Raw genomic sequence first — 25896 nt, 5'->3', positions numbered from 1 at the left:
GTTCCAGATTCAGACACCTAGATTTATTTGTCTGTAATTTATGTCTTCACAAGTGAGGACGGTGTCTAAGCTCCTCATAGTCTATGGAAATCTCATTAAACCAGTCAGTGAAATCTAGAGTTGTTCAGATTACCCTAAAGTAGGCAGATTTAGTCAGCTAAACAGCTCTGAAGACTCCACTGGGCTCAGTGCAGTTCCCTAGACATGGATGTCTAGTGCTGTTTGAGATGCCTTTGAATACCCTGCCCAGCATCCACCTATTGGTCCAGAAGGACAGTCTCCTGTAGTCTCCATGTCACATCACCAGCCCCATGTCAAAGATGCCCTATGACATCTCAAAGTGTACAGATGGCCTCAGATGTTTATATTTAGGCAACCAAACTGACTCCACAACTGACATGTAGACTCTTACACTGCAAAATCAAGGTCAGATACAGATTCAGAACCTTACTGTCAACCTTGTTTTACTGTCTAGCAGCAAGAGTTAGACACGGCATCAGAAGCTGTGCACACAGCCTATAATGATAAATACAAGGATGGTCATAACTTATTTGTTTATGGAAAAAAAATGTAATGTCCACAAATAATCAGTCTTATCAGAAGAGAAGAATGAGGTTTTCTTCTTTCTGGGTATTATATGTCAATTCTGACGTTCTGTGATAACCTGTGCTGGAAGTAGAAAGGGACTCCAGAGTCTAAAATTATTATTCTAAACTGAGGAAGCTAAGATGTCTGCTGGTGCAATAAAATGTGGTATTAGCTGACTTTTCCATCTTTCAGCTTACAAGGTGTGGGATGCTGTGATAGCTAAACCACCCTCCTCTTCATGCTGCACAAATATATATATGAGTTCAATGATTACTTGCAGCTTCTGTGTTTTCACTTTAAAAATGCCACATATAAAAATGGATGGGCTGTCAATGTTTTATTCAATCTGGAGAAATTCATTTCTCCAAAGGGTGGAAAGTAAAATCAAGAGGATAATTTGTGCTAGTGGTGCATATGACATAATGGATGAGTGAAAGTTATTGCTCAATAAAAAGTAATTTTATCTGGGCTGGAAGCTCCCTCTTCATATTATTTTGGATCAGAGGCTCATGTGGGGAACAGTAGACAGGATGAGTAAAATAGGGAGGATAGAAAGTAATTTTGGAGCTATGACAGACTCTCTAGTTCATCAAAAACCTGCAGAGCCCCTCTAAAACTGCTCTAGATACTGTGCTAAGTGGGAAGAGCATGCCAAGGGTAGGAGGGAATGAAGCTGATTTAGTAAGCAACCTGTTGCTGGATCATCTGCATGAAAATTCCTGCTTTACTAATAGGGTATCAACTCTTCTGCCAAGATTTCATTTCTTTGCCCTCCTCTGGATATTGGCTTGGGGCAGTTCAGGTGGGATTAACTGTTTTCTAGGGAAGTGATGCTGTATTGAGGGAGCAGGGACTTGCAGTCAGCCTAACTAAAGTAACAGGACGGTCCCTGCAGCGGTCAGGCTCCTCACCAGTCTCGCTTGCTCTCTCCCTCCACAGGTTGTTGCAAGTGGGTTGTCCTCACCTTTTCTCCCCTCCTGACCTGAGAAAAGTCGGTCTTGTTCCTGCTCATCCTCCTGAGCACATGCAGGATTTGCAGGTAACCAGGCAATTCCAGTCAGTATTACTTTACCTCACCTTAAACAACTCATTTCAAAACAAAACCAAAAAGCTGCCATGAAAAGCTAAGCTGTATTGACATTTTCACTGATGCTCAAACACTAGACGAAAAAGGTAGGACACAGAATTTTGGCTAAACATTTGCTGAACTAAAAGCTTTTTCCATCCACTAGCAAGACAATCAATAAAATGCAGCTCCATGGGTATCCATGTGCGCACTTGGTTTTGAGTCCTCAGCTGTCTATTTGACAACCTTTCTTTCTTGACACTTTGTGCAATACTGTTGGTTAGTTCAAGGAAGAAACTGTATGTGAAAATACCCAGGGAGACTGATTATATTCCCGCTGTTTAAGCATGTTCTCCCAAGGCACGTTTAGCTACACATTGAATAATTTTTCAGTTGAAATTACCTCTTTCCTTTTTTGTTTTTTGGGTGTTTTTTTTTTTGACAGATGAATAACAAGTACATAGTGGTGTAGTAGTTAATTTTGTAAGCTTTAGAACAAGGTTGTAGCCTTTCTACCTATACTGTTGTTTCTTGTATCTGCAACTAAATTCAACGCAATGAATGTATTAAATTGCTAGCCTATGTCAGTAGACTTAGTACCTGGAAATGAACAGAGTCTTCAATCCTTTTGCCCTTCTATCCAGAATCAGCCATACACTACAAAAATGAGGGATAGGACATAAAATTGGAAGCTGCCAGATTGAAAAGACATGTTGCTTCTTTAATTTGATTGTATAATTAATTTCTCTTTTCCTCCTTTTTCTGCCCACCCCTTCCCTCAAGGTGCTCTAATGTTTATCTTGGGTGTGCTGAAATTCAATGTATGAAAATATTGAATCTACTCTCATTTGCATATGTATACATTGAAATGCAAACTTTCACCTGGAAGTCAGGAGACCTTTAAATGCAGCATTTTCTGATGTTGGTACCTTGTTGTTCTGATATCGCTATCCTGTATTTAAAAAGTTTAGATATTGTTTTACTAATTATGACTTTTAAGGCCATAGTGGGAATTCATGGCTGTGCAGCAGGTCCCCAAGAGCCTGGAGTAAGAGGCAGCCACTGCTACAACCTTCTGCAAAGGGTGGTATTGGCTCCCCCTGAGCCACTTTGGTTTTACTGGTCAACACAGAGGGCAGCAGTAGGGTCAAAAAATCATCTCATTTGGGCTATAGTTTCAGGCACTTCAGCTGCTAGTTCCTCCAAGTTAATGGAAAACACCTGGATTTAGCTAAATCAGCCTGTAAGACTTCAAAAACAAAAGGCTCGTGTCCTTTAAGTGACACAAGTCAAGGACTGCTTTCATCTTAGTTCATCTGAAGATTCAAACTTACATAAAGGCTTTTAAGGTTTTGCATTACGGAGTGAACGTTTGAAATTGTTTAAGATTATTATTGTTACTTAAAAAGAAATATTTTATATGCTCCATCTGAGAACAGACTTTTCTGTTTCAAAGTCATAACAACATGTCCCAGCCAAAGAGCATGAAATGTTGTAAATGCTCCTCTACTCTTCCTTACCAAGCACTTTGGGGTCTGCTGGTGAAAAGTGCTACAGAATTTCCAATTGTGATAATTACTATTATTAAAACTGAATTCAATTTTGATGGGGGATGCAGTTTTTGAAGCAAAGCTGTGGCTAAATAAAAGTGAATTTGTATTATCCCCAAAAGCATTTCTAACTACATCTAAGCAAGATATCAACAGCTGAGGCTGTTAACTGTAGGAGCACATGTTATTTTTGCTCAAGAACATTGCTTGTCATTTTGTATAAAGAAAAGAAAGTATTTACATTACCTCCAGAATTTCCGATCACTATGTAATCTTAAAATAGTTCCCAGAAATCTCCTGGAAAGAAAAACAAATACATCCCAAATTAGTAGGGAAATATGGAGGATTTATGTTATATTTTTAACAGGGAGTGGACTTGGCATACTTCTATCAGATTGTTCAAAATATCCATAATATAACTGTTCTTAATTAAATTACTAAAACCACTTCCTTCACTTTTGCTAATGAATTCTTAAGTCCATCTCCTGCTATGCACAATTTCTCTTTTTCTTTTGGCTGAAGTCTCACTTTTGTCATCATTAGAAGAAACATTTACTAATAAGATCATTTTCTTTGTGTGGGCAGACATCTGTTTCCAATTTAGCTTTCAAAAGCCTGGCAGAGTCTCTAGCAGCTTACAATGATGTGACAATGTTCATCTTATTGCATTTCACAGAAAGAATCTTTCCAAAAGTTTGGTACATTCAGACATATTAAAAATTATGATTTTTTTAGTTTCCAATGTGATGGTCTCACAGTAATATTTGGATGCCTTTTTGTAGAGGAAAAGCAAGTTATTCTTACTGTGTCATTTTTTCTGTTTGTTATCAGAAAAACATCTGAACACCTTAATATTATTAAAACTCATGTCCTATGATCTGGTACATAAAGGTCATGTATATGTAGCAGGAGAGTATGAATCTCAGCAGAAATTAAGGAAAAAATGACACAGTGATAAGGATGCTATGGGTACAGATACATGTTCTCTGGAAACTGAAAGACTTGTTTCTTATTCTCCAGATGGTATAGTTACTTTTAATATTTAAAGAGTCACTAACTAAATAAGGTTTTCAGAAGCAGAGAAGTGAGGGTGTAAGCAAGTAAATAAAACGTCATCACCTCACCAACAAAACAGAGAGATAATCGATGTAAAGAAACTGTAAGGTATGTCCACCCCAATACAGTGCTGCTTCTTTGATCCATTTTGGATATTACTGTTCTCTTCCCACTATTCTTTTTATTTATTCCCTGTGATGATTTGACATCAGCTTGGGACATCAGACACAAGAACCTCAGCTGAGCCGCCTGAACACAGGCACTCAGTGTCCTCAGACATCCACACAGGCCCCCCAGGGTGCTGCAGGAGGTACTGGAGACCGTTGTCCATCTGCAGCAGCCGGCAGAGGCCAGGCAGGGCACCAGGAGCAGCTTAGGTGGCACTAGGTGCCTGCATTTAGGGACCTGAATCAAACCCAGCATCTCCACAGGCTTCAAAAGCTCTGTCTTTATTGTGTGACGGACTGGTACTTCAAAGAACTACCCTGGCATTTTCATGATAAGAAAATAGGGCTTTATTTCTTTCTATCTCATTGCTTTAAAAATGCTAATTTCTAGACCCACATTTACTTATGGATGTGGTTCTGGTATTTTCTTTATCTCTCAATGGTGGTATACTTCTGGTTTATGCACAAATGTTGGCAACACTAGACAACTCTCTGAAAAATGCTATTACAATAATTAATCAATATTTAAAATTATAATTAAGAAACTTTAAAGCTTGATTGAGGGGAGTTTTCAGGAACTGCCGTACATTCAAGTGGAGGAGATTTCTTCAGGCTGAACGCCTTTGGATGAGAAGTCTTTCAGCTAAGCAATGCTGAAGTGTATATTGTGCCAGCTTTGTAGTTAGGGAGAGTAATTCAATCTGCAGTGTCCCAAGACTGTTCATAAACATTAAATTCACATGAAAGAAATAAAAGCAATTTCAGTAGCATGCAAATGAATTGGATTCTGGAGGAGCTAAGGAATCAGCTTTACGTTACACATTGCCTTAAAGATAGTACAAGTGGTTTCAGAAAAGCTATGCAAAATGTATAATTATAGCATTCTTTAATGTACATTTCCCTTTCTTTATTTAGAAACAACCAAACAAAAAATTTTGCTTGGATTTCTAAAAGATTCTTCATCCTTATCTGAATAGCTGTTTTTTGCTACAAAAACAGCTGTGGCCAAAATCATGGCATTTTTAAAAAGAAGAAAGAAAACTCTAATCCTTATGTAAAGGATAAAAACCAAAACATTCAGTATTTTCTAGGCCAGTTCATATTCTGCCTTTATTTTAAAAATTAACACAATTTCTGTAGCAGCAGTCCAGCGAATTCCAATTTACAATCACTGTTACTTCAAATCTTTAGCCATTATATTCCGATGCCTTTCAAAGATGGTATTTTCAGATAATTGCTTTATTTTCATTAGTTGCTTGTTGATTCAAGCGACATCAGCAATTTTGCTATTAAGTGAGACTGGAACATAGGAAAATCATGGAATCATATAGATCATCTAATTCCAGCCCCCCTGCCATGGGCAGGGACACCTTCCACTAGACCAGGTTGCTCAAAGCCCCATCCAACCTGGCCTTGAACACTTCCAAGGCTGGAGCATCCACAACTTCTCTGGGCGACCTGTTCCAGTGCCTCACCACCCTCATAATGAAGCATTTCTTCCTTATCTAAATCTACTCTCTTTCACTTTAAAGCCATTATGCCTTGTCCTATCACTACATGCCCTTCTAAAAAGTGCCTCTTCAGCTTTCTTGTATGCCCCCTTTAAGTACTGGAAGGCTGCTATAAGGTATCCCTCGAGCCTTCTCTTCTTCAGGCTGAACAACCCCAACTGTTTTAATTCTGACAAAAATGAGCTGAAGAAATCTAGAGCTCATTCTAATAGAGAATTTAAAATAATCCTCAAATACACATTAGAGCCTATAGTACGGTGCCATCTCTGAGTACTGCTGGGAAACAAGGGCAAGTACTTCACTGCATTTGTAATCATGTTGGGTCAACTAAAACAGAAAAACAAACAAACAAACCCCACTATAAGGGTAATAGAAAAAACACAGGAGTAAAAAAATCAACTTTTGCTCTTCTAACGCATGACTGCAGAAATCAATACATAACAGGACAGCTCACCTGTGTTCTGTTTCCAATGTTCAAAATTTTGAATAAAGATTAATCACATTAAACCTAATTACCCAATAATGCAAGATGGAAAATGGTATTTTACTAACCCAGGCTGATGAATATCTGATACCTCAGAGTAACAGGGAAGCTCATGCATTGTATCTGCATTGGTACTGTTTAGTCATAACCACTGCAGAACATCCCACACAGTTTGCAATTACCAGGAAGCAGCAGTCACCAAGGATATTCTCATTTTTATCATTCTGTAACACCGACCAACATGTTGCCGCTGATGATTTAATTTTGCATTACATATCTTCTATGCAGATGTTGATTCTGGGTCAGGAACATGATGCTGTCATGGGAAGGGAGTAGGACTGTTTTCATGCACTAGATGTCTGCTCATTGTGAACAGTCCCTGCTATAGAAGTGACTAATGACACTTTCTTCATCAGTGTAGCAAAATTCCAACCTAAGACCTTTTTTTGCTCTCAAAAGATGTTGATGAATAATTCTCTAGAGCACATTTAATATAAGGATGGAGGAAAATGGATAAATGTCTTATCAGACAAGACAGTAATTTCACACTCTTTTTGATTCCTATTTGAGTACTGGATGGTCTTTAATTTCTAAGGACTTTCTCATAAGCATCTAGGAAACTTGTTCAGATATTTAATGTCATTTCAATTGGAGTAAACTGTCACAAAATGGTGAGCATTTCCCCTGTTTCTCTTATTCCTTGTTTATTTGGCTGTGATTTAGTTACACACTCAAGTATTCCCTCAGGCTATTAAGTGCTCAAGTACCCCAGCAAAACCTTGGAGAGGTGACACAAGATCTCTGCTACAAGACATTATTTCCATTAGGGCTACTGTTCTGCACTGCAGCAAAATGCATTAATAACACTGCATTATAATGTTCTAATGGGGCTACTGATGCATGTCGCCACTCAGCACAGTTCATTATCTCGTGATTAAGGCATGTGGCAAGATAAGAGCAGTTTTACAGATACTTTTCCAAACAGCTGAAGTACTTCTGAGGAGTAAAAAAAAAACCAAACCTTTCAGCTAAAGGGCTTTGCTTGTCTTGCATTTTGTGTTTTCTTTCTGAAATACTACATACTCATTATGTTCTTTTTTTGAGGCTTGAATGACAATCAACGTTTTCTACAAGATAACAAGGGAGTAGAGCAAAATAACACTAAAGAAAAAGACATGTTAACATTTTATGCAAGGGAACATTACTCATGAACAGCTTCACAGAATTCAGAACTATTTTGACAGAAGTAATCTGTGCTCCCTCCCTTTTTCATGCATGAATTAAAAATGTAATTAGGGCATCTGTAGAAAAATCACCACCTAATATACAAATGTCTGTCCAGAGATAATTTTTCTCTCTTGCAGTTCACTTAATAGTCTCAGCTCTTCTGTGGCGTCAAAGAGACTAGCGAAATTCCATTACAGCACCATATCATTTCATTGTTTAACTCTGTGGCTAATATCAGATAACAAAGTACAACATCAAATTTATCCTTGCAGGCACAGAGTAATTTGGAGCATTCTGGTTTGTCTGAAAACACTGGAGACCTCTTCTTTGTCTCTTTTCAGAAAGCTCATTGAGTTTTCTACTACATTGCAGGCTACATCCATATGAGCAGGGATGCACTTTTACTGTTCCTGTTGATTAAAGAAAGAGTGACACCTAAAAGCGAAGACACCTAAGGTGATGATGTGAACGTTCAGCACATTTCAGAACATTTCCAGATGCTAGAGTTTCTCACAATACTGTCTTGTGCCTCCATTCCCAAAGTGGCTCTAAGCTGGATGGTAGGAGTCTTACATTTCAAGATCTTGCTTTTCAGTGTATCACTTTCCATATAAGAAAATTAGTAGGAATGACTGGAAACAAGGCAGTTAGTAGACCTTAAAAGAAAATCAAAGACAGCCATTAAAGGTTCCCTGACTATATGATATTGCCTACTGTTAGCAAAATTACAGAAACCAAGACAATCTCCTTCTCTAATGAAGCAAATAGTGTAGAAGTACAGCTGGCACAAATTTCCCTAAGTGCTCAAGGCACACTTAACACTGAATGGCTTCTTCACACTAAGATATCTTTGTAAGATAATAACAAGTTCTTAGGTGTCTCAATTTTTAAAAAAAAATTATTGGGCCTTGCTTGTCCTCTCCTTTTTCCTTCTATCATTTTCTTTTTTTTCCCCTTTCCTTCTATTATTTTCATTTTTTCCTTTTCCTTTTCCTTTTTTCCTTGTTTACTTTTTCCCCTTTCCTTTTCCCCTTTCCCTTCTACCTTTTTCCTTTTCCATTCCTTTTTTTTTTTTCTTTTTCCTTTTAAGAGGCACAACCCTCATTAGAGCCCAGTACATCTTTCTGCTTGTGGGAGATCACCCTTCTAGAGCTCCCTCTTGACCCCAACACTCTTAGCTGTGGCTCTTCATAGCTTTGAATTAGCAGTAGATTAGTCTAAATATGGGGGATAAAAATCCATATTCAAAGGCATAGAAAAGGAGGACTTGGAAAAAATACCAACCATGTAACGTTAAAATAAAATTACTAATAGCAACAAAGGATTAATTAAGCCCTAAAAATTTTCAAGGATGATGTTATTAGAGATTACTGGATGCTATTTTATTACTTAAACATTTTAAAGACAACTGAAAAAGAAATCAAAAATTCAGAACACGCACATCTTTTAATACCAAAGTACTGTAGGTATCTGTATCTATAGTTCTGTACAAGTATTGGTATGGCTCACTGTATCTGGATGATTCTTAAAAGTGCAAAGATTTATATTCATAATGCCTCTAGCACCTGAAGACAGCTCATCTTAGATTAAGGAATGGGGGAATAAACCCCAGAACATTGAAGGCACAGACCCATAGAGATATTTAAGGACTATTATCCTAACGCTCCTAACATGTATTTGTGTATTTAAATGCTTTACCTTAAGATCTTCCTGATCTGATTCCCGAATCACAAACTGAACATAAGTTTTCTAAATCAAAGTTGCATGACTGAGTACAAGATTCAGCTCCTTTTTAACCTTCGTTCACTCCACACCCTGCCTCTGAACATTCATGGGGCCACTTGCTGTGCAGAAGTACAACAGTTACTGCTTTACAGTGACTTGGTTTAACATACCCATAAACAGAAGTAAGTGTTCCCAAATGTTGTAGGGTAATTCATAGTCTTCTACTAACTAGTGAAATATCATTATGACAGCACTAAAGAAAGATGTAAAGCAATGCAATGCGTTTATTCTGATCACGCCCACTTTTCTCTAGTTAAAGAAAGAAAAATATTATTAAAAAAATAAAAAGAGAGAGAAGAAAATTAAAAGGCAAATTAATGCCTGGAGGACACTCCAAAAGGAAAGGAATGATGAATGTCATTTAGAATTCCTTGCTTGATTTATCTGCAATATTCATAAGTGTGTGTTTATCCAAAAGCTTTGTCTCGGATCAGGCAATTAATTAAACTAGAGAAGATCTCAAGCAGGGAGAGCTGAGAGTTGTTAATAGTGTATGGCTGATAATCAAACTTGGCTGTGCTGTTTTTCTTGGGACACATTCCTTTGCACTTCTACAGCACTAGAAAGAGGTGAGATCCATGGCTAAGCTTAGTACAACATCTATTAAGCAGCCCCATCTCTTCAGAAATTGAACAGTTACCTGTAGTGTTAATGTTTCTCAGCTCTAGCAAAAAGATGATTGAACCTGAGCATATCTTCACTTCTTTGGGCATATGAACACAAAGGCTTTTATCCAGTCCATTTTACTTGAGGATAAGTGAGGAAGTAGGTGACTTTTGCAATGTGAGGTCAAAGCTGAAAAAGAAGACTAGGAGAAATAGCGAGGCAGGACAGCAACAATATCAGGACTGGTAAAAAGCCTAAGGGTGAGGATGAGACTTGGCTTCAAATTGTCACAAAAGGTGGTGAAAAGCACAGGAGAAGACAGAACTTGACAACAGGAAGGAACAGGTTTCAAGAGTATCCCTGTAATTTTGGTCTGGATCTTTCAGGGTGCTCAAACCAGTCACATGTTCCCCCACTTTGGGGGAACTTGGAGCTTTGAGACTGTAGTGGCTTTGTCCATAACAGGAAGAAAAAAAATATTGCTTACAAAACTAGATGGTTTCTCTAGCCCAGATCAAATACTGGCTTGTTGCCCTAAGCGTTGGGACTGCAGTCTTGTTTAGTGCTTCTGTAGACTGCACCAAATCAAAACAGGCTCCATAAACCCGCTTCTGGAAATACATATTCAGGCAGGGTTTGACTGCAAACTTTGATACTACAGGACATTTTTCCAAGCTTGCTGCTGAGTGCTATGTGTCTAAGTCACCAGCAAAGCATCTAAATAATAGAACTTGTCACAATATTTAGAGGGAAAGATATACTTGATGTATTATCTCTCTTCCTGTTAGGCAGATTGAATCCCCAGGGCGCGATTCTTACCAAAAACGGACCTCTCTCTGACTGACCCTTGGGAATTTGCCTACCTTCTGTGGAAGCCAGTATTTCTTGGCAGTAATTTCCTGAGTAATGGGCCTGCATATCTTGTGACACCCACAATGGCTATTTTTTCGTCAAAAACCCAGTCCTTGAAATTCATTAAGATCCCCCTGGTTTTAATTTATACTGTTCATTCCATCTAAGGAAGGTCATCAGCACATGACTGCCACACTGTCTAGATTCCTGAAAATGCAGAGCAACTGCTTACTTAAGCAGATACTCACCTCCGTAGCTGTATATGCATTCAGCAGCTACACAGCCTATATACACTGGGGGATGTAGTCTTCAAATTAGACTTAGATCACAAATGAAAATAAAAACATTTGAAACCCTGTGATATTGCTGTAAATGGAAACCAGTCAACTCTACCTATATTGAATTCACAGGTCTTAAAAAAAAAAAACAAAACAAACCTTTTTTCATCTAGCATCTTTAAAATGTATCTTGAATGTATTTTATGCCATGCAGTTTTATTCCATTACAAAAATGCAGACTACTGTTTGTTTTCTGCATTTGGAAATGTGTTCAGTCTTTGCCTGCTTAATGGTCTTAGAGGTTTACTTTAAAAATTAAAGCAGATACAGCGTCTTTTTGACTGCAGGGGTCACTCACATTCCCTGTGCATTACACAGGCAGAGTTGTTTCCTAAGTTTGGGACTCACAAGGCCACCAAGCTGTACTCAAAGTTTCCTTAGATAGTCAGCAGAAACTCCCAATTTTCTGCCAGCTGAAATGACAGCAACCTGAGAAGTCCTCCTTTTGGCTGCTTTTTGTGGGACGTCCGGTCTGATAGTCTCTTGTTTGAAAATTACACACAGCACAGTAGTGATATTACTAATTTGTGAAGCCTGCTGAGACTTACGTATAAGCTTGGTTCTCCAAGCAGCGCCAGGACATCAAAAACGTAAGCACGTTGACAGAAGCTACACAATATGGAACTTGAACATTTCATTTCAAGGGCAAGGGAAGTGGTTCATGTGGTAGCTCTGTGACTAAATCCCTTTCTAAGACCAGTATTTCAACTTAAAGACATTCCGTCAGCTTGCTACTGGAAAAAATAATCTGCACTGAAGCACTTTCTGCTGCATTAGATATGCAACAGGAATAAACACGAACTATTTACTACTGAAGTAAACTTAACTTGCCATTCCATTCTTGCTGGAGTAGGACTGACCATTTATAACAACCGTACTGGGTTTGCATAGCAAGGTTTTTGTGGGGAGGGGGGGCTAAAGGGGTGGCTTCTGTGGGAAGCTGCTAGAAGCTTTCCCTCTATCTGATAGAGCCAATGCCAGCCGGCTCCAAGATGGACTCATCACTGTCAAAGTCTGAACCCATCAGCAATGGTGGTAGCACTTCTAGGATAACATATTTAAGAAAGAGAAAAAGTTGATGTGCAACAGAATCTGTAGCCAGAGAGAGGAGTGAGAGGAACAAATCTGCAGACACCAAGGTCAGTGAAGAAGGAGGGGGAAGAGGCACTGGAGCAGAGATTCCCCTGCAGCCCCATGGTGAGATAGCCTGTCCCTCTGCAGCCCATGGAGGCCCATGGGGGAGTAGATCTCCACCTGCAGCCCAGGAAAGACCCCACTCCAGAGCAGGGGGGTGCCTGAAGGGGGTTGTCACCCTATGGGAAGCCCGTGATGGAGCAGGCTCCTGGCAGGACCTGTGGAGAGAGAGGCCCAGGCTGGAGCAGATTTGCTGGCCAGGCTGGTCACCCCGTGAGGGACCCATGATGGAGCAGGCTGTCCCTGAAGGACTGCACCCCATGGAAGGGACTCACACTGGAGCAGTTCATGAAGAACTGTAGCCCACTGGAAGTACCCATGCTGGAGAAGTTCATGGAGGACTGTCCCCCATGGGAGGGGCTCCACATTGGAGCAGGCGCAGAGTGGGAGGAGTCCTCCCCCTGAGGAGGAAGGAGCTTTAAGAGTTAGCTTTTATTTTCTCATTATTCTACTCTGATTTGATTGGTAATAACTTAAATTAATTTTCCCCAAGTCGAGTCTGTTTTGCCTGTGATGGCAATTGGTGAGTGATCTCTCCCTGCCCTTATCTCAACCCAGGAGACTTTCATTATATTTTCTCTCCCCTGTTCGATTGAAGAGGGGAGTGATAGAGCGGCTTTGGTGGGCAGCTGGTGTCCAGCCAGGGTCAACCCATCACAACAAGATAATGAAATACTTACTGGCCTAACTAGTGAAAATGGGATTCGGTGATACTCATTTGACTAATCCTAAGGACATGTGGTAACATCACATTTTTTGAATCACTGTAAAAAAGTAAATACTTGGATGCCAAAATCAGAAAGAGATCAATTAGAAAGAGCTGAATGGTTAGAAGACAGTAAAATCAGTAGAGCAAACAAAATTGTTTCCCCCCCAAAATATTTGTTATGAATCAGTAGTAATTATGCAACACCAATCATTAAGCTAAGAGCCTACATATTTTTGCACCTTTCTATGAGTCTGTCACTAAACAACAGCTGTGTCAAGGACAAATACAGTGCTGAAAAAGGATTTCCCTTAGATTTTCCTGCAGGGAGAAGCTCTTCAGCAGTAACTAAGAGCCTGCACTGGATATCTACTTGTTTTTCAGATAAGCACAAGAGCTAGTCCATACACTACTTCTTAAGTTAAAAGCATCTCCCCGCTCATTACCCCACAGAAACCAGAGAAGAAAAATCCAGAGTTAAAGATGCCTAAATTTAGGTATCTGTGTGTAGGTATCTACCTATGAATCAGATGTCTGAGCTCCCATTTGTAATCAGTAGAGATTTAGGGTTCAATTCAGTTGCACATAAATAGGTATCTAGGGTATCTGAGGTGCCAAGGCTATCTCACTTGCCCTCCAGCAGACATTTCAAGCAGGCGTGAATGTCCTGTACAAACTGCGTCATCTGCCAGCCCTGTGAAGTTGTCTGTGATACATATGTGGGAATAGCAGCTTCTGTTTGGGAAAATGAATTGAATCCCAGGCTTGCATCAAGAGCAGCAGGAGCTTAGACACCTAATTCACATGTGGACATCTACAACCTTGGGCTTAGCACACCTTGCAAGACACTTCAGTGCCTGCAATATGGAGATGAGTCCCACCTCAGGGGAAGGACTCGTGTGCCTAAATGTGGGTACCTAACACCATTTGTGAAGTTTATCTGTAACACCCATGCAGTGCTGGTAGATAGGATGCAAGGCTTACAAGAGACCTTCAGTCTTCTGGAGAAGCACCCAGCGGCCAGGCAGGATATCCTACTGCAGGGTATCCTAAAATGCATACATACATCAAAGGAATCCCACCACAGTTGTTTCCCCTGTATGACCATAATTCCTTCTCTGCATGGTCTGGTAGTGGCTGAACTAATTCTTGCTCCCCAGATAAGGCACCTATAGCAGGTGGCCGAATAAAATTGTGAGGAATACATGCACCTGTGTTCCTAAATTAACAATGATGGCTCTATCCTCCTCTGACACTACCGCAGAATGATGCCAAGTAAATGTATCATCTCTATACCTGGCACAGTTAGCACTGACAATTTTAGTCCTGGCTCAGTTAAATTGATATGCTGCCCCTTCCCTCTAACCTTTCCACACTGAGAAAGCAAAGCAACTAAATTACTGCAAAATTTCCCAATGTAGAAAACCCAGAGTTATGCTTGTACAAGATTTATTTTTAATTGATTTCTGCTGCCAGTAAGAGGTACTGAAATCAAGTTTTGCAGCTAAAGGGAATTAACTAAAATAATTTTGTCTCTGATGCCAGCATATGAAATAGCATAACATTTTCCATTCAAAATTGGGTGTCATATGAAGAAGTTGACCTATGTTTGACCTTCCTGTGTGGGCATGATCATCTAAATTTCAGATCTGTTTGTCTGAAAGTAAAGGGTAGTTCCAAGCCTAGCATATACACCTTGTCTACACATGGCTGTCATGATAGCCTGAAATGAATGTAATGAATTTAATTTGTTAAGGTATCAAGTAACTTCAAAGGCAATTTGCAGTATGAGCTTGCTCTGGGAGGCAAGGCATAGCGTTAATTTCCTCTCTTATAATTGAGAATTCCAGAATCACTAGCCTCCAATATTGAAAAAACCTGTGTGAAAAGATAAAGAATGAGAGAACTTTCAGAGCCAACTGCACGTTTGGGTGTTGGTCCTCCTAATATCCGTATGTGTGTGAATTATCTCTAGACACTTAGCAACACTGCATTTGTTTTTCAGCACAGCTTTCCTGTTCTCAGCTTTCTCATCTGGAATATTTTGGTGGCATGTGAATAGCAACGGTGACCTTCCACTTAGTCATACAAGGTAGGAAAGACCAACATTTTCACAAGTTTTCATCCTCCTTTATATGAGTCTTCCCTGGACTTGTATGTCATACTAGTGATCAAAAATCCTTAATCTTTTAGTCACACATTGCAGGTATTTAGAATAATCTGGTCACAAAAAGTAAGGTTGAGAAGGAACTTTTTCTCCCCTCCCTTTTGCCCATGTAGGGTGAGACTCATCTTTAAGCATCCTAACCCTAAGAACTGAAAGGACATTATACAATAGGATCAAGAGGACACATCCTATCTATATGATTCTTGGTCACAGACACATGGTATCTAGCATTACTTTATCTTCGGGTTCTGTCCAGCAAAAGTAATAGCAGTAAATCATAGATAATAAGATGATTTCTCTAGTATCTTCTGTTTCTGAAAGAAATTACAACGTGAGGGTCTAGTCATGAAATTACAATAGGAAAACCATCATATTTTTATGCATGCAGCCTGTAGGTTATCTGTCAAAAAGGAAATAGTATTGCAAGTAGTAAGTACACATTAGCTACACTCTAATGCAATGGATACTTACCAAACAGAAGTCCTTTCCTAACCCTGAGAGCAATGATATCCTTGAACCCAGCATGAGCTGAAACATTTTTATTCCCACCCCTGAGCTTCTCAGGCAGCAAAGACCTTTTTCCTTGGTACAGGAACCAGTAACAGAGACCTTTGTCCTCTGCTGGCATACAATACCGTTCGCTCCTTCCCAGTGGTGAATCATCTGTCAACATGAGAAATTCCTTTATACACAAGGAATGGCATTTTTTAAGCTCTGGGGTTGCCTGTGGGTATAATATACCAACACCAGATACACTGGGAAGAGAGTAGCAAGGGTGGCACTGCCAGGTGGTGTTCTGGGAGAGCACTGCATGGAGACAGGCGTGGAGTCAGTCATGCCTACCTGGGCAGGTGAACTGCTGCCACCTGCCCAGGTAGGCATGCCCTGAACTGCTGCCACCTGCCCATGAAACCACTGATTTATTCCTGTGCTCTCCTCTCCATAAAACCCTTCTCATACACCCAAACACACAGCTGGGGAGCCACTTTGTAACTAAAGAGCTTAATGGCTGAGGTGGACTGAACCCCACAGGAGGCCTTCAAGTGCATCTCTCCAGCCGTTGAGTAGGCACTCAAGGAAGACAGCTTCACCAGGCACTGAAAACCGAAATGGAAATTCATAGCATCACCCTTTGATATGCACCTTTCTCTCTGTAACCACTGGCTTTTTTTACACTGTTCTTCCCACCTTGAACGTGGTCCAAAATGACTACCTAAAGCTGAGAACAGGATTAGCTACTTGGCAATCTCAGACCTCAAAAGCTGAGATTTAGAGTAGCTTCCTTCATCTGGCCAGCTTTAAGAGAGATTTATTGACTCCACTGGCAGAGATAGAGTGACTAGAAAACTCCTGGGATTTTTGTGTTATAGATCGGGCTGTTGATGGATTATTTTCTGCTTCCTTTATGTTAACAATAATAGTGATGAATTTGCTTATCTCATCTCCTCCTTTCTCAAATACTTTATGAAAACACTTTTGTGGCAGAAAAGATCATTTCCCCACAATTTACATTTCTGTCAATGCCTGCATTTCAGTCACCTAAAACAGGATAACAATTCTGATTTTTAAAAACTTTCTATGGAATGGAGAGACCGAATGGACAAAACTTGACATTTGATCGCTAAAAGCAAAGCTCTTGACTGGACTTGAACGTCTGGTGATCAGCACCCATTCCTGAGAACACCAAGTTCAATGCTATTTTTTTTTTCACATTCATTGCACACTAGATAGAGATTTATCAGCACAGTACATGAGTTTATCTTGACAATGTGCACGTTTGCATCACCTAGGTATTCTTTTTTACGGCTTGCAGGCTTACTGCCAATGCAGGTGGATGAAATTCAGTGATACAGTGAAAGCCACATAAACCAACTTAAGGGCCCTTTCTTCCCCCACATCTGTGGTCGTTCATGTACTTTACACGCAACTTTACTGAGTGTCTTAGTAACTCTACAACAGTGGTTCTGGTTCATGTTGTCTTTTCCATTGGTACTTCATCTGTACCACACATTTTCTCCAGTTGAGAATTTTCTGTGAGGAAGGATGCCCCTTCAGATAAATTGGTTAGCTTCTATCTCAGCTTTCTACTCAACACACTAAGGAAGGCAAAAAAAAAAAAAAAAAAAATAGGGGGTAGAGGAACATTTTCACAGCAACATTTTTACTTGGCTTTGAATCTGCTGTAATATCGTCTAGGGGAGCAGCCAGCCCTTCCTCCAGTCTTGACTTCTTTGTGAACTGAAGATACAAAGTGCTTCGCTGTTTTGAGAACTTCAGGAAGAAAGAATACAGCTAGAGCTGGCATGAAAGAATTCATTCCACCTCTGTAAGATGGATGGTAATGGTATGTAGAGAAACCAGCATTTCAGAAAACTGGTTCACCTCACTATTCTATTGAACCATATCCAGACCATTACAGCCCAGTCTCAAATGGAATCCTTGTAGCTCAAGATGTCATGCTAACAAATTATTTTAAACAGGAAACTATTAATAGGTTATCAAAGAGATGAAGACAGGCTCTGTTTTGGCTATGCTGTGACTGCAGCTCTTAGTGGAGGGGAGATAGTAGGTTAAAATCAGCGGTGTATATCTTTTACACATACCACGTCCTTTCATTCAGGCATACACACAGAGTTGCTGCTGAAGGAGCTAAATTAACTCTTGGACTAGATGAGAGCAGATCCCTATTGCCCTGAGCTTACAACAGTCACAGTAGATGCACTGTATCTTGTGTACCAGACTCAGTACTTTGGCAATATCATATTATTCTCTTCATCTACTGCCACATTTTATTGTGGAGATCCCTGGCTGCTGGCGATCTAGGAGCACTGAGAAACACTGAGTTCTGTCTTGGTCCTACACTCCTAATTCGCAGGCCCTTCATTTTGTATTCAATTTTTTTTTTTCCTGATTAATTAACTTCATTAATTCCATTCTTTTAGTTACTTAATTCAGATTTCCAAAAGCCTTCAAAACTGCCAGAGATTAAGTCAGTTTTACCAAACAAAAGGTTTGAAAGGATACCACATTTTTCAGGTGACATCAATGAAGTCAATAATGGCATGCATAGGTAAAGTCCATCAAGGTTGGAAGTAATGATTCAGGACAAATAAGAGCGGCTTGTGTAAATACTTAGCTGAGGAGTAAAGCACCGTAAAGCAAACTTATAAAATCAAGCTGACATGAAGCATATCCACACAGATTTGTGTAATACATTTCCAAGACACTGTAAAGTGAGAGTGTATATTTATGATCTCATAGCATCTCCCATAAAACTACATAACTCTCAAAAGCAGTGGGCCCTTTTATTTTGAAAGCAGTGACAGGCTTTTGGAGAACATTAAGGATTAGAAAGGGAATAAATTACTCCTACATCCCATCAAGATACTCAATCTACCAAACACACATGGTATGGGATAGGAAATTTCTGCCATTGACAAGAGATTCCATGGAGCTCAGACAAAATATTGGTACCACTGCAAAATAAAGTGTCTGTGATGGTTTCATAGAGAGCCACTTCTTTTTAAACAGTAAGCTAAGGATTGTCCCAGCTTCCTTCCTACTATTGAAATCATGTTACATTTTCCAGGGCTAAAGTTTCTCACATAAATCATTAAAAATCTGCATTAAAAATGCTGTCTACGTTGTGTCAGAGAAGAGAGTTATTGGATTTCATGGTAGATTTGTGCTCTTGAAGATACTTCACCCTTGAGGAAAGCCAGGTTTTTAATTTTTAAAATGAGAACTTCCTTTCAGGCATGCTGTGTTTCCTTGTAAACAAGCTAGACCACATAACTATAACTAGTTCACTAACTACCTGACTTTTTTTCTGAGGCATTTAATTTAAAAATTCTATCAAGCAATGACATGACACTTGAGTATTTTATTATATACAACATATTTTCAATAAACGACACCCTGACTCATTTTGTAGAATCAAGCAATACAGTGAGTTAAATAAGAAATGGTAGCAGCATGAGTGAGAAATTAAACAGTAACGAAATAGGTGAAAGAAGTGTTAAAGGTCTAAGTGAGGGGGACTGAATCCCACTTTTTTTCTCTTTAAGCATTTGTAATTAAATACCCAAAGTCACCTGAAAGAATATGTATAGCTTTAGAGAAATGCCGCATTCTTCATCCTTAATGAGATATTGTACTGATGAGATAAAACTATTAGTAGGAGGTTTCCAAAAACATAAAGGGGAATGGGAGACAGGACATGAAGGAACGTCATCCAGCCACCTGTGGCTCAGAAAATCCCCCTAAAATATCTAAAATATGCTTTTCTCATGCTACCTACTGTGGTTAAAGGTAGCAACTGCAGGTGCAGTGTCAATAGTTGCATTCAGGACATTTGAGAAGTCAGGTCCTCAGGGTCAAGTGTTAAATAAAGACATGAGGTTTGCCTGGCACCTCCTTGTTGATATCTGGCAGCTTTTCCCTGTAAACCTAAAGGAACAACAGGGAAACCTCTAGAAATTCATGTGAGAACCAACATCTCCACTGGGAAAGTCAAAAGACCAAATCCAGTGCCAGATGTGAGGCTTTAAACTAAAGAGAATGAAGCTTTAAATTAAAAGAGAGTGAATTTCTCTGAACTCTAGCAGATTGCAGACCAGCAAGCGTATCATTCAGCAGATCTGAGGATGGCTCTGCCACAGCTGTTGCTGTTAACATAAAGTAAATGATCAATGCTGTGTAGAAACAGTACTCCTGCTCTTTCACATCTCTTTGCAGGGGAAAACCTAAAACATTCTAAAATTAATTGAACTTTTACACCAAGAACTTTAATCTACAAACCCATGTAATTAATTAAAGCTGAAAATCTGATTTAAGACAACTTTGAGAGCTTCAAATCATGCTCAAATATTATTTAAATTTAGAAGATCTACCAAAACAGTTTAAACTTCAGATTTGCCTGTGTCTGTAACAATAATCCATAATAATGTGGCTGTAAATCAAAGCATCCTGCACCTATTAGCAAACTTAAACAGAAAATGCACTCAATATAAATGCCAAGTGAGATGTTTTCTCTGCTACTTTAACTATGTCATTAACAAAAAGAGAATTGTAAAATGTTAAAATATTTATAACAGAATTCTATGAAGCTCACCATCAAATGCCACAATGGTAGCCTCCAGAAACTTTGCCTTTTTATAAAAGTATAACATTGTCAATCCCTACCTCTAGGCAGGTGCTTAGCTTTCACATCCCTACTTTCTTCCACTTTCCTCTCTTTCTCTACCCTCCCATCCTGTTTCCTCCTGAATCACCCCACCCCAGGTTGACAGGATCCTCCAAGTAGGTGCAGCTGCAATTTTTGCCAAAGTCATGTATGGAAATTTGGGTGACCATGCAGACTCCTTCTCCCTTTAATGAGGAGTATGTAGCCTCAGACTTCAGTCCAACCTGGCAAATGGACAAGTATGACCTTAGGGGTCAATATCATTGTCATATAGATCACAAATAGGGATGAGTATAGGTCTCAATTTGTTTCTTAGTTAAAGCAAAGAGATTTGGCACTTAATTCAGATTTCCACATCTGGAGGAGAAAAGTGAAAACTAGACCTGACCAAGAACTACAAAAATATCCTCAGGTCCAGATTTACCAGGTTGCCTAAGGACCTCCTCCTTGTTAAAATTGCAGAGTATGGTATATTTGCCTATGATTTCTAGGCAAAAATAAGCTCAGAGGAGGACCAGCAGCTGCAGATCCAGCTAGGATGTCTGGTGTCCAGAAGACTTAAATAAATGGCCACGGTCCCAACACACAGCAGATATGCAGTAGGTTAAATATATCTGGAACACTCTGGCCCCACTTCTAATTGTGCAAACAGTCTGCACTTCTGTGTATGAGTAGCACATCTACACACTGTGTTATGGGGCTGCTTCCCACATGCACGGTAAATCTCGTAAGACACAAATTCATGTCCTCTCTCAGTCTGAGAGCGGCTGCTGCCATGGCTAAAACATCTCAGAAGAGCCTCAGAGTGATGAAGCTATGGGGTATCCTGGGAAGGACATTCCCACCCTCCTGTAATATTGCACAGTGAAGAAGAAAAAACCCCAGGGTGCCAGAAAGAGAGAAGAGGAAAATTCATGCAGAATTTAGGCCACAGACTTGGGTGAGGGAAACTAAACTCCAAGTGCAACTCCCTCTAAGCTTCATACATCTTACATTACACTCTCAGTGGATGAAGACAAAAAGAGTCTGGGAGCTGGAATGAGAGCTCTGTGTCTTTCACCTTCTGAATGAGTGCTCTGATCTTAGGCTATTATGCCAAAGACACTCACCATCACTACACAAATACTGTTCCCTATAGACTGCATGAGAAAAACAGATGCCTAAAAAAGGTGAGCAGTATTTCCCCCCTGCACATATCAGAGAGAACCTTCTCATTCTCTTGACTAGGTAGGGTGCTTGCTTTAGGAGGCTTTTAGGTGAAACTTCAGTTTGCTTCACATAAAGTACCCAGGTAGGTAGATTGGGTTGCAGATGTACTTTCAAACCTTCTTCAGTAATGCTAAACCCCAAACTCTCTCCCTCTCTACAGGGTCTTTTCATATCACCAGAGATCGTAAAACAGCATAACTGAAGCAGGAGACAGACGTAAAAAGAATCAATGTATGTGAATAATAAATACTGAAATACTAAAGGTTGAAAAAAAAAAAAAAAGTCTGCTTGTGGAAATTAGGTTAGCTTTTAAATTTATTTATTTATTTCAAACCTGCTCATATCACATGTTCTGTCCTATCCAAATGATATTTCACACAGCCTGGTAAGATGGATGCAGAGCTTCCTCATGTAATCTGAATGACAGTATGACTTGCTCTCTTCAGTGCCCTGCATGTGACAAGTAAAACCGCAGCTCTAATGTATCCACAAGGGAGGGAGATTTTATTTTTGCCTAAGAGATTCAAGGAACTGTGACTAACATTTAGGTAATATTTACATGGTGCTTGGCTGCTCTGAAGTGCTAAATTAGTGTGACGCTGCAGTGTTTCTATGAGGCCTTTTCACAGAATTTCAGCTAAACTGTAACACTATCTTCAGTTTGTATTTGGCCAGCACAGAGAGTTTGGAAAGTTTGCTACATCACATGAATATAATAACAGGCTTGAATCCAGAACAGTACTGCTTCTTTGCTTCTAAAGAACTAGCACGCTGTTATTTCTTGGTAACTGGGAATTACTAGAGCTGCACTTCTCTCATTGTTTTTATTTCCAAACACTTCTTAATCCCTTGCACTGCTGCTGTTCTTGTTTAACAGAATAATGACTGTGGTATTAATCCCTGACACTTAAAGTTCCAGCTAACAATATTTACTGCAATATCTTTAAGGAAATGAATAGCCTCTAGTTCTGCGTTTCAGGTAATAAACCCCTTAGCAACATGAGATTTCTGGAATGAACTTAGATACATTTTCTGTTCCTGAGGAAAAAAATGATGATTCACGTTCACATTAACATTTTGAAGTTTCTAAGTGATGTTTACAAGGTATGGATAAGTAATTATGTGTACTCATTTTTCAGATTTTTATAATTGCCATTAGACCATGAAACAAGTTACATTAACTGCAGTATTAATTCTTTTCCAGGAAAAGTTGTGATTGCAATGGAATTTTCATTATTTTGGCTATCAATTAGAAATCAAACTGAGATAATAAAAGATAAAGATATCTCTCCTTGAAGAATCACTTATGTGTAAATTCTTTATGCAATGCTTTTGTAGGTTTACAGATGAAAGGCAAAAAAATCAATTTCCTGACCTGCAGGGGATCTGTACAGCTATCCAGTAGTTGAAATATGTTTCATGGACCCTCATGTAACCGGTTCCACAAGCAGCAGGAGAAGGAGAAAATCTGGATGGAGCCTTCTCTGTGATAGCACTTATTTATTACTGCATGATCAATCAAACTCTTGGACACCAAAGCTTGGCATCGCCTCAGAATCTAATCCTCCCCCTTTCCTTAAGCCATGCAAGGTACAACACGAAGGGAGACCCAACAGGGCATTAAATAGATTTGGTACTTCAGGAGAAATTATATGAGATCATTACTAGTGTCTCGCGGGACCTGGGATTCCACGTCTACGTATTTCGTTATAATGCCCACTGTCTGCTATAGCATTAAGCCCCACTGTCTCAGTTTTACTCTAACAGGATCAAGAGGAAAATCTTCAAAAAATAGTAATGAGAGCACCAAAATTTACCAAGCTTTTTTTTTTTCTGTGCATTTGAACTTTAGGGTTGATTGGAAGTTCTGATAAAATATTTTTATTCCTGTTTAAAACATTCACATTGTTTTCCCGCACGGTTTCACACCCATCTATATACTTATTCAGCAGCCTTTCTCTTAGTGAGGGCTGGAGCAGAGTTTCCTTTCTCTACCCAGAAGACACCTGTAAGTCTTACAGACAGCTAGTTCCTCTCTGCTTTTGACAGAAATTCAGCTGAAATGGTCAGTGAGTTCACTGTTCAGAAGCTAAGGACAACAAGACAGTGATCATGTAAGCCTGATTCTTTAGGAATCAAACTAAGAAAGTTAGTATTATTTAAAGTTGAAAGAAAACCCTTTGGAAATATGAGTACTATCAACTAACTAAAATGCTTCCATGAGTCAGCAGAAAACTCAAACCAGTAGTTAGGAACTTTGTTTCCTTGCAGGTGGTGTTAGCAGGGGAAAAAAAAAAAGTATTTCCATTACAAATTTCAAACAAACTCTTCTTTCCTCTTCAGATGACCTTACTGTGAAGAACAAAATGTCTAACTTTCCTTTGATGTCTTCAGTAGTGCAGTTATGCATTCAGAGGACAAAAATAAAGATCCTTGGTCCTCTGAAAACTGGTATTGTTAGGACAAGTACAGCAAATGGAATTGAATACCAGATTGCTTAATATGGAGAGGATGGTACTGTGACATTTATTTCATTCATTAGAATCTTCTTCTTCATGGTTAATCATTGAGACGTCAGTTGGTAGCAATAGAAAATTGGGGCTCCTCCTTTACCTGAAGAGTTTACCAGTTATTTCTCATAAAAGCCAGTGTCTTAACTCGTATTTACAGTGATGGACTTTTGGAGGACTTCATCATTAAGCATTAACAGTAGAGGCTTTCTTTGTAGCTAGAAATTTAAAAAACATATCACCACATCTGGGAACATTCTGAATGCTTTTATGTTTAGTTGGTGCTGATGTAAGTAATAAAATTTACATATGAAAAAACATTTAGATCTTCTGATATTTTTCAAATTTCTGCTTAGGTGTCCAGCTATACAATGCTACATGCTCACCAGCAGAAGACAAATTCTGCGCATTAGTCCCAGATGATTTACTAGATTACAGAATTGTGTAATACCACTTATTCTCTGCAATACCTATAACACCGAGTCTGGGTAGTATTCCATAATCATACCACTAATTTGTTTATTTATTATAGTGTCATTAGTTCCATCACCAAGAGTGTGACATTTATAGAAATGCCATTTCTGTGACTTCACAATTCTGCAACATATCACAAATTGCAGCCAGTTGTTTTCTGGAAATGTCAAATTTCCTGTTTCTGCAACATATTGTAGCTGACTGAACTACGATGCTAGAGATGGGAAAATCTAGCCTGCTTCTCACATGTAAAAAAAAAATCAAACCCAAAAAAACCATTGCTAGAAGCAATTAGACACTTGTCTGATAATCTGTAAAATGTCTTCACAGTTATTAGCTTGTTCGAAATAGAGACGAAATCTCTGGTTTGGAACTAAATACTTCATAACCAGGAAAGATTTCTTGGTGTAACGCAACCAGACTGACTGCATTCAGTGCTTTTTCTTCTAATAATGGTACTTCCAATTGGTCGAATATGAACATTTATTTTAATATTTTAATAGTTTTTATGCTAATTTCCCTTTTTTTCTATATGGGTCAGAGAGTTGGATGCCTACCTAACAAAATATTTGAGTGGCCTTCAGTTGTTCCTTCCTTTCTTCTGCAATGATTGGAGTCAATAAAACTATGACTCGGTTAGAGATACATATGACTGTCATAGCCTTTGCCTGTCTCTCCAGCCTCCAGTCAGGTACTCACTGGTATCTTTGTGCCCACTAGGTACTTGCCAGAAACAGCAATGAAACCCAGAAACGGAACAAGAATTGACATTCTGCTCTTCCACATAGTTAAACTTCTCTTGGGGGGGGAAAAAAAAGGCGAACTATTAGCAAATTAACCAAGGGCAAAGTCTTGAAAAGATACTATTTATAAAAGAAATACTAGCAAGAACTCTTAACCTCTCTGTGTGGCTAAAATGACTAAACAGGAATCAGTGTGTGAGTATCACTCAGCTCTTGAGATCACTCCAACCTTTATTAGATGGGTATTAGCTTTGGGGTCAAACATCCTTTAAAGCTATACAAAGGAGCATAGACTTGCCACAAACTCTTCTCTGATGTTTCTGTGCTCCCTTGGAATTACATTTTCAAAGACTGGGAGACTCCCAACTCTTCTTACAATAACAGCGCACAATGGAAAGAAACTCCATATTTCTACACAATCTATCCAACAGTAAGGCCTCTGTCCATAAATTAGTATTTTTTTTTTCAGACTGTAACA

This window comes from Egretta garzetta, unplaced genomic scaffold (assembly GCF_000687185.1).
Source record: "Egretta garzetta isolate BGI_Z169 unplaced genomic scaffold, ASM68718v1 scaffold129, whole genome shotgun sequence".
Classification (NCBI taxonomy): Eukaryota; Metazoa; Chordata; class Aves; order Pelecaniformes; family Ardeidae; genus Egretta; species Egretta garzetta.
The sequence above is the reverse complement of the archived record's forward strand: the minus strand, read 5'-3'. Positions refer to the sequence as shown.